The sequence below is a fragment of the Lotus japonicus genome, chromosome 3 (assembly GCF_012489685.1).
Source record: "Lotus japonicus ecotype B-129 chromosome 3, LjGifu_v1.2".
NCBI lineage: Eukaryota > Viridiplantae > Streptophyta > Magnoliopsida > Fabales > Fabaceae > Lotus > Lotus japonicus.
Window position 1 is genome coordinate 74,387,223 of NC_080043.1, and position 16,464 is coordinate 74,403,686.

The 16,464-nt window shown below is 34.6% G+C and overlaps 2 pseudogenes; both read left to right on the plus strand.

The window, feature by feature from the left end:
* Positions 1–1,750: 1,750 nt before the first annotated feature.
* LOC130745849 (probable 2-oxoglutarate-dependent dioxygenase AOP1) lies at positions 1,751–4,364 on the plus strand (annotated as a pseudogene).
* A 7,395-nt stretch (positions 4,365–11,759) lies between these two features.
* On the plus strand, positions 11,760–15,945 carry LOC130744708 (probable 2-oxoglutarate-dependent dioxygenase AOP1.2; annotated as a pseudogene).
* The last annotated feature ends 519 nt before the right edge of the window (positions 15,946–16,464 follow it).

Below are 16,464 nucleotides of genomic sequence, written 5' to 3' on the forward strand. Positions count from 1 at the left end.
AGTTTACCATTCACATATTGGGTTAAGAGGCTAAGAGCATAAGAGGTCTTGGAAGTGGTCTTGGACATCATCCACATACATTCACCACAAAACCTTAATACAATGGTTGAGTGAGTCCTTCCACTTATAAACCCTTTAACTCTTGCTTAAATATAACCAAACGGAAACTATTTCATGCACAATTATTACTTCAACACTCCCCTTCAATTGTGAATCCATTCTTTACTTTTTTTTTTTCTTCGGAATTTTTTCCTTTCTTTTATTTTTTCCTTGGGAATTTTCCCCTTTTTTTTCCTTTTACTTCCTTTTAGCACTTCACTTGTACATTCTTGTATTGCCGTTGAAACTCAACAACAACGAGGCTCATTGCCTTCTAATCTCCACCGAGATGATTTAACGAAATAAGGAGCCGTCACTCATGATTGCGTCATTGGCTTCACTCGCCATAGACCTTTCACTTAGGTCGTTACACCATTGCTACTTCATGGTTCCATCATTGGCTTCACTCGCCATTGACCTTTCACTCGGTCGTCGCACACCATCAACTTCACTCTTGTCATTGACCATGGTCACACCATCGACTTTTTCTTTGTCACAGGTTCACTCGAACCAAAGCTCGGATACCACTATGGGGCCGCAAGAGGATAAAACTCAGGGGGATCATCCACATTGGGCTAACATAAGCAAATCAAAGTTGATTAGATACCACATTTTTCACCCAAAACCTTAAGGCATTCTTGGAATCCAAAAATTGATTTCATCTGAACACTCCAATGATCGTAATTCTTCCCATCAATAATATGAAGATTCATGGGAAGCGTATTGGACTTCGACATCGCTCTCTGATATTCAATTCCCTTCAATTCTCTCGACCCGTTGATCGCTGCCTTGAGCTCCGCCACTAGAATTCCTTGCACCGCCGCAGCACCTCCTTGCACTACCCAGGGCACCACCACATGCTCCTGATCGTCTTGCTCTCTTGATACCACTGTTAGAACCACGAAGGTTCTTGTGTGATGAACACTTCAATCACAGAAAATTGAGAGAAAGAGAGAAGTCTAGAGAGAAATAACCTGAGAGAGAAAATAGTTTACGTTATTAACAACTCTAACTAACTTTAGTTTCATGGTTTCCTATTTATAGCATTCACTAACCACACACTAACCAGACTAACTAACAAGCCCAGTTTAGCCAACTAGTGCATTGAGTTAACCACTCAACTAAACTGTGTTAACCACACACTAGTTAACACTGCCAGAGCCTAACTAATGTAGGAATTACAATACTTCAACATAAACCAAGTGAACTGGCGTAATTGACGAACACTTCCTTTCTTATACAAATGTTCGGGGGTTCAATTTACAGCTCTTGCAAATAGGAAATACTCATTAACCATCCTTCTACCTTAATTTGCTTAGTGCGTTGACAGTGAGGTGATAATAGTTTTACGTTTATTAACTGTGTGATACCTTAATTAACACCGGAAAAAAGATAATGTATGTAGGAAATACAAGTTTTTTATTATAATCTTTTCTTTATTCATCTAATCAAGCCAAATCCCGAATAATATTTTCCAGACCAACTTGACCGGAAGAATCGTTTCACTAAGTGACTGCATCGATCGGCCAAATTTTATAGACTAACATGATAGAATAAAAAGCTATGTTGAAATTATTAATGTCGCAATCATGACAATATAAATCGTACACGGTACTAAATAACTTAATCAGTAGCACTGCAGGTAATCAATCACGATTGGGTTCAAATCTTAGCTTAAATACGCATTGCATTGTCATCAATCTTGTAATCAAAATTAGAGAGGGAAATTAAGTGAAGATATGGGCTCAGAAACCACACGAAAGCTTCCTGTAATTGACTTCACTGACCTCAATAGCTTGGCTAATTGGGAGGCAGTGAAATCCAAAGTTCACGAGGCATGCACTAGTTGAGTATGGTTGCTTTGAAGCCATTTTTGATAAAGTTCCTTTAGACCTTCGCAAGGAAATTTTTGCTTCACTAGAAGAGCTTTTCAATCTCCCTCTGCAAACCAAGCTACTCAATGTGTCTAAGAAGCCATATCATGGTTATGTTGGGCAGTATCCTATGGTTCCACTTTTTGAGAGCATGGGCATTGATGATGCAAATGTCTATGAGAAAGTAGAAGCCATGGCCAACATCTTGTGGCCTGATGGAAACCCAAGTTTCAGGCATGTACTCAATATAATTTCTTTCTTGTTTTAAGTTTTTGGTGCTTATATATTTCCTATTTTGCCCATTTCTTATTAATTTTCTTTCAATTTGGCAGCAAAACTATAAATTCATTCTCTGAGCAGCTATCAGAGTTGGATCATATTATTAGGAAGATGGTTTTGGAGAGTTTGGGTGTTGAAAAGTACTTGGATGAGCATCTCAACTCAACCAATTACCTCCTCCGGGTTATGAAATACAAAGGCCCTGAAACCTCTGACACAAAGCTAGGCCTCACCACTCACTCAGACAAAAACATTGTGACCATATTGTACCAAAATCAGGTGGAGGGTTTGGAGGTGCTCACCAAAGATGGCAAATGGATAAGCTACAAGCCTTCCTCCGAAAGTTTCGTTGTTATGATCGGTGATTCTCTCCATGTAAATTCCTATTCACCTTTTCTAATTAAAACAAATAAATAATAAACCATACCATCTACCAACAGCTACTAGATTCGAATGGTATACATGTCCGATTCTGCTTAAGCAGAGTCTCAAGTTTGAGAATTGTAAATGGAAAAAATTATGCTGGCAGAATTAATCATGGTTTTAAGATATCCATTGTGGTGTTGCCATGGTGGAATCTCATTGCGGGGTTTTGACTCTCTAGTACCATGATGATATTCCGCCATTAGCTATCATTATGTGTAAAATATATGGCGGGTTTTTGGTTCTTTGGCATAGTCCGTCATCCGTCGTTTACAACATTAGAACTAGCTACCACTATGATGTGAAGTTCCTGACTTAAACAGAATTGCATGCCTCTAGTATTATAGTATATAATTATTATCATTTTTTTATGATTGAATCATATTGGAAATTTGTAATTTATGAGATACTCATGTGAAATTCTCAGGCATGGTCAAACGGGAGGTTGCATTCACCCTTTCACCGAGTGATGATGACTGGGAACAAGGCAAGATACTCTACAGGGTTGTTCTCTATTCCGAAAGGAGAACACATCATAAAAACACCGGAGGAGCTGGTGGATGAGGAGCACCCTTTGCTATTTAAACCTTTTGATCATGTTGAGTTCCTCAAGTATTATTACATTGAAAAGGGTCGGGTCAGAGAGGCCAGTTCGCCCTGCGCACTTACTGTGGTGTTTGAATTGTTGTCATTGACAGGGTAACATTACTCGCTTGTGTTATTCAAGTGTTCCCTAGACAAATTACCATGGACTTAATAAAACTCCTCCCTATATGGACTTGCAGTCATTGAGTGTATAATAAGTGGTTTATGCTTAAATGTTGCTAGGCAATCTAATGTCAGTGACACTTAAATTGAAACCTTTTAATTCAATTTATACATGACATGATTAGCATGCAAAACACATTTAATTTATATCCTTTTTTCCTGATTCTGTTTGGATAACTTTTTTCTTTCCATTTTATGAAGGATTAGTTCAATGATATAGTTGACACCATTGGAACACAAGAACATCATGGAAGTTTACGTCTACTAACAACACTTAACACTTTTTGCTAAGATGTTTACCTCTAGGACTCTAAGGTTGTGTAAGTTGTATCCTTTTTTAATTAGTGTTTCTCCCCTTTAATGTCTTATTCATGTCATTTTAATTTCTTTTTGTTTTTGGCTTTTAATTGAGCATGCTCATATTCATTTTATGAGCAGGTACATTCTTAAACACAAAGATTAACATCTGTTAAGCATTAGTGCAGGCAGATTTTTGAAGGGCTCCTATATCTCCATAGCCATTACCCTCCTGTTATCAATAGATCCCAACTGTGATAAAATATTCATTAGTGGTAACCTAGGGGTAGTCAAAATTGATGATGTTGGCCCTCTCTGATTCTCGATAAGCCTAAAGCTGTTCATTATATTGGTGGGTAAGACGACATCAAGGCCTTTAATTTTAGTCCAAGATGTGAATATAAACATGTGACCTTTTTTCTTCTTTATTAGTAGTCTGTCTCGATTCAAATGCTTCGGTATGTACAGTGTGATTTGATTGTTGGAAATAAATTATAGTGAGAGCTTTATAGATGGAAACATTAATAGTAAAGGAGTGTAATATAAGCACAACATGATATGATTGTTGGAAACAAATGTATGTATGATATGTTTTGGTTTATTTAATTATTTATATTATTTTTACTTTTGGAGTTATGATCTTTTGATAAGTTTCAATAGAAATGATACCTTTATGTTACCCTATTTTTATCCTCCAGAATCTCCATCCCTATCTTCTATATAAAAGTTTGCAATTTAATTTATCCTTTTCTGTATTGTATTTGGGTGGATCTAAATCGTGCTAGGCAAGGGACAAATCAATTATGTTTGATCTTAAGTTCTTTAGTGAGTACTCAAAACCGTTAAGTTGTACTCCTCATCTCTCTTTTGAGTAATAATCTAGATGGGAAGTTAAGTTATCTTGGTTGTTAGGTTGTACAAAGCTGTTTGATCAGGGGGCACTCATCCTCAATTTCTCACTCTTTCATAAATTTTGGTGCCAATATGTAATCTGATCATTTTTTTCTTGCTCTTTACTTCTCAATTTGTATAAAACAATTTATTCCACGCTTCTTCTATACTAAACAATAAATAAATAAATACATATACCTCTGCTTATGTACGGACATATATCAAATATATATATATATTCTATCATATCAATTTTGTTTTATCAAAATACAATAGAATCAATGTACATAGGATCACACACTTAGATTAAAGGTAGAGAAGCTGGCTTGATAATGATATTTGGTCGACCTCTTCTTTAATATTTTAGGCTTAATAGCTATTTTGGTCCCTCACTTATCACAATTTTGCACTTTTGGTCCCTTTAGGAAAGAATTAGCAAAATTAATCCTCACATTTACACACTTTTGCAGTTTTAGTCTAAATAGGGATCATTTTTGCAAACAAATAAGCAATGTGGAGGACCAAAAGTGCTAATTTTTTTATTGGGGACCAAAAGTGCAAAACCGTGATAAGTGAGGGACCAAAAAAACTATTAAGCCAATATTTTATATAATACAATTGGAAACTGATTTTATGCAATAAGGACAAATGATAATACATTTGGCTGTTAAGGGCGAACCAAACTTAATATTGCTGAGTTATTCAATTAATGTTTATAAATAAGATGAAACATTAAGACATAAAATGGAGATAATAACAACATATTTTACTAATTAAAAGTGTATGTTTAGTAAACATATCATTGTATTATTTCATATATAAATAAAGTACTCAATAATTATAATTAACAATTAATTTATTAAAAAATTACCCGTGCATCGCACGGGCAAACGGGCTCTATCCTAGTGAGTCTTAACTATGCAATCGACAGACTCAAATTTGGGCTTTGTTGGGGCCTTAACTATGCTGAGTTACACTGTGATAAATTCGGTAATTGTTGGGGTTTTATGTCCTTTGTTTTTTATGAGTTCCCTGCCGCCTATTCTGAGGTTTCTGTGCTGTGTTTGAACTCTTTCAATACTGGTTTGCTGGCTCTGGCTATGCTGGTCTGTTATGGTGCTTCTGGGGCTGTTTCTTTGATGCTTGAGGACGTGCTTTGGTGGTGCCTTGCCTCCTCTTCCTGGCTTACTCGTTGCCTTGCCCGTGGATTTTGCTGAGTTTTGATTGTTGGGCTCCTTGCTGGTTCATTGGAAAGTCGTGGCTTCGATTCAACTATGCTTTTTGTAGTCTTTAGAGCATCTTCAATGCTAGTTCTTAGTTCTTAACACTATTCATGTGGGTCCTACAAGCCACATGTGCTTAAGCAATTCTTTGCAGATTTTTTCCAACCATGAGTTTTTAGTTCTTAGCACTATTCATCCGGTCCCACAATATCATTATATTAATATTTGTTATTTTCATATAATTTTGATTTAAATTTAAATGTTAATTCAATACTTAAATTAAATGAATGAGAGAGAAAAAAATTAATTTTTTATGCTAAGAACTCAAAAAGTAAAACTTCTTATATAAGAACTTAGTTCTTATTTTTAAGAATTAAGAACTCCACGTCATCCCCTCCAGTGATTAAAAACTCAGTTCTTAGTTTTTAACTTAAAAATAAGAATTAAGAACCTTGCATTGGAGATGCTCTAGTTTTAATCTTTTGCCGCTTGTGTTTTGTTCTGTTTTACCGTGCCTTTGCTTTTCTTTTCTTTTTTGGTAGTGTGTGCCTCCTTTGCTTTTTGCTTTGTCTATGTTCCTTATGTACTGATTAACTCTTGTTTTATACTATACTCCCTTCGTTCCTATATTTAACTGTCACCTTTGAGTGGAGGCACACATATTAAGGGTCTGATTAATTTTGTTGATTTTAGAAAAAGTGAGGATTATTTTTCTATTTTACCCTTTAAAGTATGTGTTATCTCTCCTCATTTATTGTACTGACAAGAGCATTTGTTGTAAAAAACATCATTTAATACTTTCTTGAAATGCTAAGTGGACAATTAAATAAGAACAAATTTTTTTTTTCAAAGTAGACAGTTAAATAGGAACGGAGAGAGTATGTTATTCTCTTGTTTCGAAAAAAAAATACAAATGTGTCTTTTTATATTATAGTGCTTTTAATTTGAATTAACTAATAGCACTACTATCAACTTATATGAAATTTTACTAATGTCTAAAGCACAGGGAATTTTTTATGGAACACAAGGAAAATTATTTTAATGGAAAATTATTTTCTGTATTTTTTTAAATTTAATTTTATTTAGATTATATAACTGAAAATAGTTTTATATATGAGTGTATTGATACATTAATAAGCCGGGAATATGCTAGCTGAAATAATAATTTTTTTATGAAATTCAAATAACTTTTTTATGATACGCTGAGGGGCCAACACTCCGAAAGAAACAACTAATCACTACGACCACTAGAGGACAACGCCTCATGAAGGACTATTAGACTCAACTTTGTTATACATACTAATGCAAATACCGGGTTTGATAAAAAAGCGGAGGAAGTCGGGTTGTCTGAGGAAGAAATAAAAGAAAGGAAGGATGCTCAAGCTGAATTTTGGACGGTTGCTAGATTAAATGAGTCTCTCCTCCAACAAAAGTCTAGATCTAGATGGATTAAGAAGGGGATTCCAATACGAAATTTTACCACTCGTTCATTAAGTGGAAAAGAATGAAGAATTCCCTAGTGGGGTTGTAAGTTGATGGTGTCTGGGTAAATGAACCCGCTGAGGTGAAAATAAGGGTTAAATATTTCTTTAAGAAGAAGTTTGAGAAGGATAAGTGGGCAGCTCCAAAGCTTGATGGGATCTCCTTCAGTCAACTATCTTGGGCCGATAATGAGCTTCTTACGGCTTCTTTCGACATGGAAGAAAAAAAGAAGTGATATGGGATTGTAGGGAGATAAAAGCCCTAGACCGAACGGTTTCAACTTTAAATTCATCAAATCTTTTTGGTACCTTATGCACACGGACATTAAGAAGGTTCTTGATGACTTCTACCTTAGATGTGCTTGGCCTAAAGGAAGTAACACTTCGTTTATAGCCTTGATTCCGAAGACGGATAATTCGATGAGCCTCAATGATTTTAGACCCATTTCTCTTGTGGGGTGCATCTATAAGATCATGTCAAAAATTCTTTCTAGGAGGTTGAAGGAAGTGCTTCCCAAGTTGATCGATGCCAATCAATTTGCTTTCCTAGGGGAGAGGAATATGCTAGATAGTGTGATGATTGTTAATGAAGTGATTGTTGAAGCAAAGAACAAGAAAAAACCAACTCTGGTTTTCAAGTTTGACGATGAGAAGACGTATGATTCAATCAGATGCAATTTCCTGCTCTATATGCTTCAGAGGATGAATTTCTGTAACAAGTGGGTGAGTTGGATTAGTGAATGCCTAGAATCTAATTCGGTATTTGTGTTAGTCAATGGTAGCCCAAGCCCCGAGTTTAAAATGTGGAAGGGTTTGCGCCAAGAGGACCCATTGGCACCGTTCCTGTTCCTAGTGGTTGCTGAAGGGCTATATGGTCTCCTTAAAAGGGCCATCGTGATTGATAAGTTTAAGGGCTTTGGCCTAGGGAGGAATAGAGAAGTGGAGATCTCGATGGTTCAATTCGCAGATGACACACTCTTTATTGGGGAAATTCACTCAGAATGTTGTGACTCTCAAATGTATTTTGAGATGCTTTGAATTAGCATCCGGTTTGAAGGTTAATTTTTTCAAGAGCAAACTCATTGGTGTAGCGATGGAGGATTCTAGTCTTAGAGGTTTTGCCTCTGTTGTGCACTACAATGCCTCCTATGTTCCTTTCAAGTTTCTTGGTCTTCTGGTAGGGGGCAACCCGCGTAGAATCTTTTTTTGGGAACCCGTACTTAGTAGAGTCAAGAAAAGACTATCTTTGTAGAAGAACAAAGCCCTCCCGTTTGGTGGCCGAATTTGCTAGATAAAGAATGTCCTATCCTTTATACCTTTATTCTTTCTTTCTTTCTTCAAAGCCCTGATCGGTGTCATTAATAGTTGTCATCGGATCATGAGGAAATTCTTATGGGGTGGATCGGAGGAAGGGGCTAAGATAGCTTGGATCAGTTGGGAGCGTATCTGTAGGGCAAAGGAAGAAGGTGGATTGAGAATCAAGGATTGGGGTAGGTTCAACTTAGCTTTGTTGGGGAAATGAAGATGGAGGTTCCTAACAGAGAAGGATAGCTTTTGGAGGAAGGTGTTAATAGCAAATTATGGTCAGGGAAACTCTTGTAAGGCTTCTGTGTGGTGGCAAGATTTGAAGAACTCATGCTTTCCGGAAGGTAATGGTCAATGGTTCGAAGAACAACTCGGTAGGAAACTGGGTAAAGGAAACGAGGTTTTATTTTGGACAATTGCTTGGCTCAACAATTGGAAGCTAAACGAATTATTCCCAAGACTTTCCTCTTTTTCCATTGAGAAGCAAATCCGTGTAAAGGATATGGGGTTTCGGCATGAAGGTATTTGGGTTTGGGATCTACAATGGAGAAGAGTACTAAGGAGCCATAAGCTGGAATTGAGCACTCAGCTCTCAACTTTTTTGCACACTTTTGTTCCAAAGCCGAATGTTCATGATAGCTGGGTATGGAATGCTAATCCGGAGGGTATCTTTACTGTTTGTTATGCTTATATTTGTCTGCAGGGTTCTGAGTTAAGTTTCAGAGATGATGTGTGCTTGAATCTCTGGAGTACCCGTGGCTCTTCTAATGTTGTTGCTTTCGCCTGGCGGGTTCTACATGATAGGATCCAAACCAGAAGCAATCTCAGGAGAAGGCAAGTGATTCATTCTGTTCAAGAGGCACGATGTCCCTTCTTCCTGCAATGTGAGGAATCAACTATCCATCTTCTTTTCTTGTGTCCAGTGGCTTGGAACATATGGATGGCTTGTTATAAATGGCTGGGCTTCTCTACAGTCTTGCCAGTGAAAGGAAGGATCATTTTCAGCAGCATATCTTTCCTTGCTGGTCCAAAACTCAGAAACAAGGAGCTTGTCTGCTGTGGATTTCAGTGATTTATTGCATTTGGAACCATAGGAATGACTGTATATTTCGGAATGAATCTGTGAATGTAGACAAGGTTCTGGACCTAATTGCTCATTGTATGAGTGGCAAACGCATCCTATGCACTTTATCCTCCTTACTATAATTGCTTTGCGTTTGGGCCTGCTGCTGTTTGAATTCGATGTATGCTTTTTGGGTGTGAGGAGGCATGGTTGTTGGGTGCTTTCGTTTTGTTTTTTAGGCTCAAATTGTGGCTTTGGGAACTGTTGTTGTTCGATGATTGGCATACTGTGGCTAAAGTGCGTCTGTTTTGAGCCAAGAGTATATACTCCCCTTGGACCCTGTTTAATTTACATTTCTGCATTTTTTTTCTTCTTCTCCTATCTCTTGTAAATTTCTTTTTCTTATATTTTCTTTGGGTTGAAGTACCCTAATACTTCACTTTAATACTATTTAGCTTATTTAAAAAAAACTCTAGTAGTTGGACATTGATGGAGGTTAGAGAACAAACCCCAAGTAATCAACCTGGCTTTTATTTACTTAGCAAGATTATCTGCTATCGCATTTGCTTTGTGCGCAACTAGTTGGGATATGACTTCAAGACGAGGTAGGATCACCTGATGGATATCACAAACTAGCTCTAAGTAAGAATTGACCAAAATGCCACTACAAAGAACCGCCTCCACAACCTCTGCTAAGTTACATTCCATGATTACCCTTGTAAATTGTAGACTAGATACAAAGTTTTTGATTTAATTAGTGAAATTGGAAAAGAAAAAAACATAAAAAGGATGAAGCCAAAAAAATCACTTACACGGATTTGGTTACTCCCCTATCACTTAATGTGCAAGCTGACTCTGGGGTGAGGGATTAAAATAACAACTATCGACTGTGAAAATATCATGCTTAAGAAAAAAAAAGGGTTAAATAAGTTTTTCACCCCTAAACTAAAGCGAATTATTTTTCATCCCTCAATTAAAATTTCATTGGTTTACATCCCTTAATTTGTTGTACTATGTGGTTTTCGTTCCTTGCACTACTACAAAAAGAGGTTTTCACATCCCTGTAATTGATTGATGAAGTGGAGTGCTTGCGTGTAGGTTTTTGCTGATGTGTAGTTTCTTTTTTTTTTAGAAAGCTAAAAGTATATTGACAAAAGGCTAAAAGTATATTGGCAGAAAGCTAAAAGTATATTGCACTACTACAAAAAGAGGTTTTCACATCCCTTAACTATTTTTTGCTTGCATGTAGTTTCTATTTTCCAATTTAAATTATTTTTATTCAACATGTGTATTTTGACATCAGCCAAACGAATGAGATGGGCTTAAATAATAAAAGAAATATTAATTGTAGATTAAGTCAAGAGTCGACAGCATGCCTCATGTTAAATGTATTGAAGCAAACTTATAGAGTTGATCATGCAACCAACGCTGCAATTTAGTGCCAATTTAGCTGGTGCAGCTCACTTGGCCCTTTCGAAAATAAAAATTCACAAAAACTAAAGTCAGTTGTAAAGGCTGACTTGAGTTGAATCCTAGCTTAAATAAGCATTGTCCTCAATCTTGCAATCAAATTAGAGAAGGAAAAGTGAAGAGATGAGCTCAGAAACTACTCTAAAGCTTCCAGTTATATTGACTTCACTAACCTCAATAACTTAACTAATTGGGAAGGCCGTGAAATCCAAAGTTCACGAGGCACTAGTAGACTATGGTTGTTTTGAAGCAATTTTTAATAACGTTCCTTCAGACATTCCAAAAGAAATATTTGCCAGGCCTTGCCGGACAACTCACGTGGTAAAATAGCCAGCCATAGCACCTCAATTATGTTAGCTAAGCCAACTTGATCAAAAGAATCGTTTCATTATGTCACTACATCTCTAAGTCAATTTTTAGAGTAGACAAACATTATAGAATAACAAATATTTTAATATTATCGATGTCATGACAATGTGAATGATACCTACAAAATAACTTAATCACCAAATCTAGCTTAAATAATAAGCATTATATTGTCGTCCAATCTTGATCAAATTATAAGAGAAGGAAAAGTGAAGATCATATGGGCTCAGAAACCACTCTAAAGCTTCCTGTTATTGATTTCACTAACCTCAATAATTTGGGGGGCACTAGTCCTAATTGGGAGGCAGTGAAATCCAAAGTTCACAAGGCACTAGTTGAGTATATGGTTGCTTTGAAGCAATTTTTGATAAAGTAGACATTGGCAAAGAAATATTTGGTGCACTTGAAGAACTCTTCAATTTCCCTCTACAAACCAAGCAACTCAACGTGTCTAAGAAGCCTTATTTTAGTTATGCTGGGCAATTTCCTAATATACCACTTTTTAAGAGCATGGGCATTGATGATGCAAATCTATATACTATAGAAAAGAATAACATTGTGAGACCCACTTAGAACACTTGACATTCCATGATTTATTCTCACCAAATCTCCTTTATTAGATGACAAGTGTCAACCTCTCCTTCATTCAGACCACCTCATTGAAGCCCATTTTTCTTGGACTTTTGTTTTGAGGTCCATCATTGACAACTCATTTAATGATCATTATAAATTTCATTAATAATTGATTTTTAAAATCAAATCTCCCTTATGAATTAACCCTTTCTAAATTAAAGCAAGAATGCAAGATAGGTCAGAAATTTATAGTTTCGTTTTTTTTTCTCCCTTATGAATTAGTTTGCCTTTACTTTTTACTGCAAAGGTTTACCAATGAAAATCATTTATTTGACCTCTCTGTTTTTTTCGTTCAAAAAAATAAATATTAACCGTATTTAAATCATATTAATCCGGCACAGCCTAAGAGAAGTAGTATCATAATTTTTTTGACATCTACTATATCATAATTACATACCATATCTATTTTCTAATTTTTATACAAATATTTTTTTCTTATACTCAAATTCATCTATAATTAGTTTTCCCAATAAAAAAAACAAAGATTCACCTACAAATCTCACTATTATTTGTTTCAGGGTAAAAAAAAAATAATAATAAAATCTACATCAGAGCTTCACTAAGGAAAATCAATGTGTCAAGTTTTTTTTTTTTTCGAAAGTAAAATAATATTAATGAGGAGTGTCAAGTTTTTTTAAAAAAAGTTTTATACCTGAGTATCACATTAAAAATACTAGCATTTTTTTAAAATATTCCAAATTTGACATTGTCAAAATTTGGTGAGTCTGATTAGAAGAAAAATTAAAGTTGAGTAAATGCATTTTCTTTCTCAAAATGAAAAAATAAAAAATCAATATTTCTCATTTAATTAAATTTTCTTATTTAATTTATTTGTATTATTTCATTTAATTTCGTTATTTCAGTTAATAGTGTATATTTTAACCCAACACTCAATATTTTTTTTAAAAAAAATTATGTGAAATATAGAGTGTATATTTCTAATCATTATTAAATTATTCCCAAATTAATCACTGCATGAACTAATAAATGCTATTAATTTTCAGTTTTAATTTCGTTAAAAAAATATAGTTTTATTCCATACATTTTTAAATGAAGTTATGAGCATTAATTATTTATTATGAGTAGCATCATTCTCTCTATTATCAAATATTTTTCAAACTTATAGATCAATGAAAGCATTAAATGACTTTAAAAATAAATTAATACTAGAAGATTCATCTATCTATATACTTTAGAAAAGAGGAAGGTTGTGAGCCCCACCTCCATGGGTTGGCACTCCAAGAATGACTCTCGCCCACCCCCCTCTTTGCATGACAAGTGTCACCTTCTGATTGTTTTGGACCAAAATAGTAGAAGCCCATTTTAATTTCAGTTTTTTTTATGGAGACCCATTATTCAAAGTCATTTGAATGATATTTTTTTATTGTTTTATAATCCCTAATTAATTGTTAACATAAAAGTTGTATACATACACTATTGATTATCATTTTTCAAAAAAATTCGAATTTTTGGTAGGCATGAAAAAGGTAATTTAGTGTTCTTTTTTCACATAATAACCATGTATATCAATAATTTTTGGTATACCTTACATAATAACTATGAACAAGGTAAATCACTTTTTACCTTACTCATAATTTTTGGTAGGCATGAACAAGGTAAATCACTTTTTTCACATAATAACCATGTATTACGTTATTTTTTTTTTAAAACTATAAATCTCAAATTTCCTCATTTTATTGAATTTCAGGGTTGTAAGATTCATGCTACGGTTAGAAGACTCTTATATACCGATTCCAATATTTTCTGAGTGAAGGACGTGTATATCAGATTTTGTTTTTTGTGTTGGTGAAAGCGGTCGTGATTTTCGTCCAACCTCGCACCCATTCAAGATCAACTTTGATATTCATACATTTGTGCGCTTGGTTCCCAACAATGCCATCAACTTAAGCCCTTACAATTTTGTGCCAATATCTGATATAATGTTTAAGGACCTTTATACGTCTTTTCTTATAGGTATATAAGCTTTTTTAGTCTTTTGATTTTTAAATTACTGTTCTGGGTTTTGGATTAATGTTTCTATGATTTTGCAGATGTGATTGGAATTCTCACTGGTGCAAGTGCTGAAACTGAGTTTGAGAAAGATGGAACAAAGCAGAAAAGAATTACTGTTGAACTTGACCAAGATGGGTACATTCTATGTTTAATGCGTATTCATATTTTTTCCATCTTTGATTATTATGAGTAAGGTTTTATAATTTCTCAATTTTCTTAATAGGGTTCGGGTTGAATGCGCATTTTTTGGAAAGTATGTTGCTGAAGTCGTTGGTTATTCTCTTTATTGTTGACAGCATAAAAAAGATAACAAGCAATTTATTGATCATCTAATTTGAAGGTGTATTGACGTTTCTATAAGGTTAGTTTAACACTTTCAAATTATACACAATTTATATTTGTATTGGCACTGATATTTTTGTTCCTTTCTAGGTTCTATAGCTCAAATATGCTTGATTGACAACAAGCTCGGTTATGAAGTCTTTATCATTAATCATGGACTACAATTTCGAATAAGGTGTTATGTTGCTGTCATTGTTATGTTTATCTTATTTCAATTTCAATGTAATGCATTACTTAAAAACTTGGCTTTTATTACTATTCAAGTGTTGACACTGTGAAGTATCTACAACTTCATCAAATTAATACATTTACTGTGGTCCATTCATCTACATGTTTGTAACATATGTTCAGTTTCATATCTTTTATACTTACTGAAAAGAGGCTAAACTAAGTTAAAATACATTATTACTGATTCATCTTCACAATAAATTTAATCGTCGTGCAACGCACGGGTAAAGAACACTAGTGTCTATGAGAAAGTAGAAAGCATGACCAAAATCTTGTGGCCTAATGGAAACCCAAGCTTTAGGTACGCATGTACTCATTATAATTTCAAATGATTAGATTAGCTTTTTAGACTATGTTTTCTGTGATTAAGTTTTTTGAGCTTATATTTGCTTTTCCTATCTATTTCTTAATTTTAATTTCTTTAAATTTGGCATGCAGCAAAATTATAATTATGTTCATTCTCTGAGCATTTATCAGAGTTGGACCAGATTGTTAGAAAGATGGTTTTGGAGAGTTTGGGTGTTGAAAAGTATTTAGATGAGCACCTCAACTCAACCAATTACTTCCTTAAGACTATGAAATACAAAGGCCCTCAAACTAGTGACACAAAGGTAGGCCTAGACACTCACACAGACACAGCCATTCTGACCATATTGTTCCAAAGTCAAGTGGATGGTTTGGAGGTTCTGACAAAAGATGGAAGAAAATGGATAAGCTACAAGCCTTCCTCAGAATCACAAAGTTTCATTGTTATGATGAATGATTGTTTCCATGTAAATCTTATTCACATTATCTCAATTAAACCTTATGTTGAAAATTTACAATTTATAATGTTATGATGTGAAATTTGAAGGCATGGTCAAATGGGAGGTTGAATTCGCCCTTTCACCGAGTGATGATGACCGGGAACGAGGCTAGATACTCTGCAGCGTTATTCTCTGTTCCGAAAGGAGGGTATATTATAAAAGCACCTGAGGAGCTGGTGGATGAGGAACACCCTCTGCTTTATAAGCCTTTTGATCTTGAAGAGTTCCTCAAACATTCATTTAATAAAGAAAAAGGCAAGAGAGATGATCAATTTGCTTTGCATAGTTACTGTGGTGTTTGAACTGTTATTGATAATGCACCATAATTGTGTTGTGCATTCAAATGTTCCCTAAGACAAATTAACATGGACTTAATAAAGAACATTTATAGTTAGATATTGTTACATAAAGACTATTTAACATTTATTTATTTTTATAAATCAAAATTTCTACAATGAATCACAATATGATGGGTTTAATCTTTTTTATGATGTCCACCACAAACTACAAGTTTTTGTTACATAAAGACATCATTCAACACATGTAGTTATTGATACTTCTTGACAGCCGTAAATTCTAAAGGTTATTAGAAAAAGTAAACTCTATAGTTTAAGGGTAAAAAATAGAAGTGCTATATAGCACGACTACTCTTCATCATAGTTTTCAAACAAGTTAATAGCGTCAACTTAGTGTCGGGTAAATGGTCGACGCTAATTCCTTGTGTCTATCTAGCTCCATAATATCGGTCACAATAGTGACGTTGGAGTTGACCTTTTGGATTTGTTTTTTCCCTCATTAAGCAAAAGCTGATGGTTTGTTTTAGTGAAAATTAAATATGATTTTGTATAAAAGGTAATTACTCTCTCATTCTACTTTTTATTCAACAAAATGATAGGATAAAGT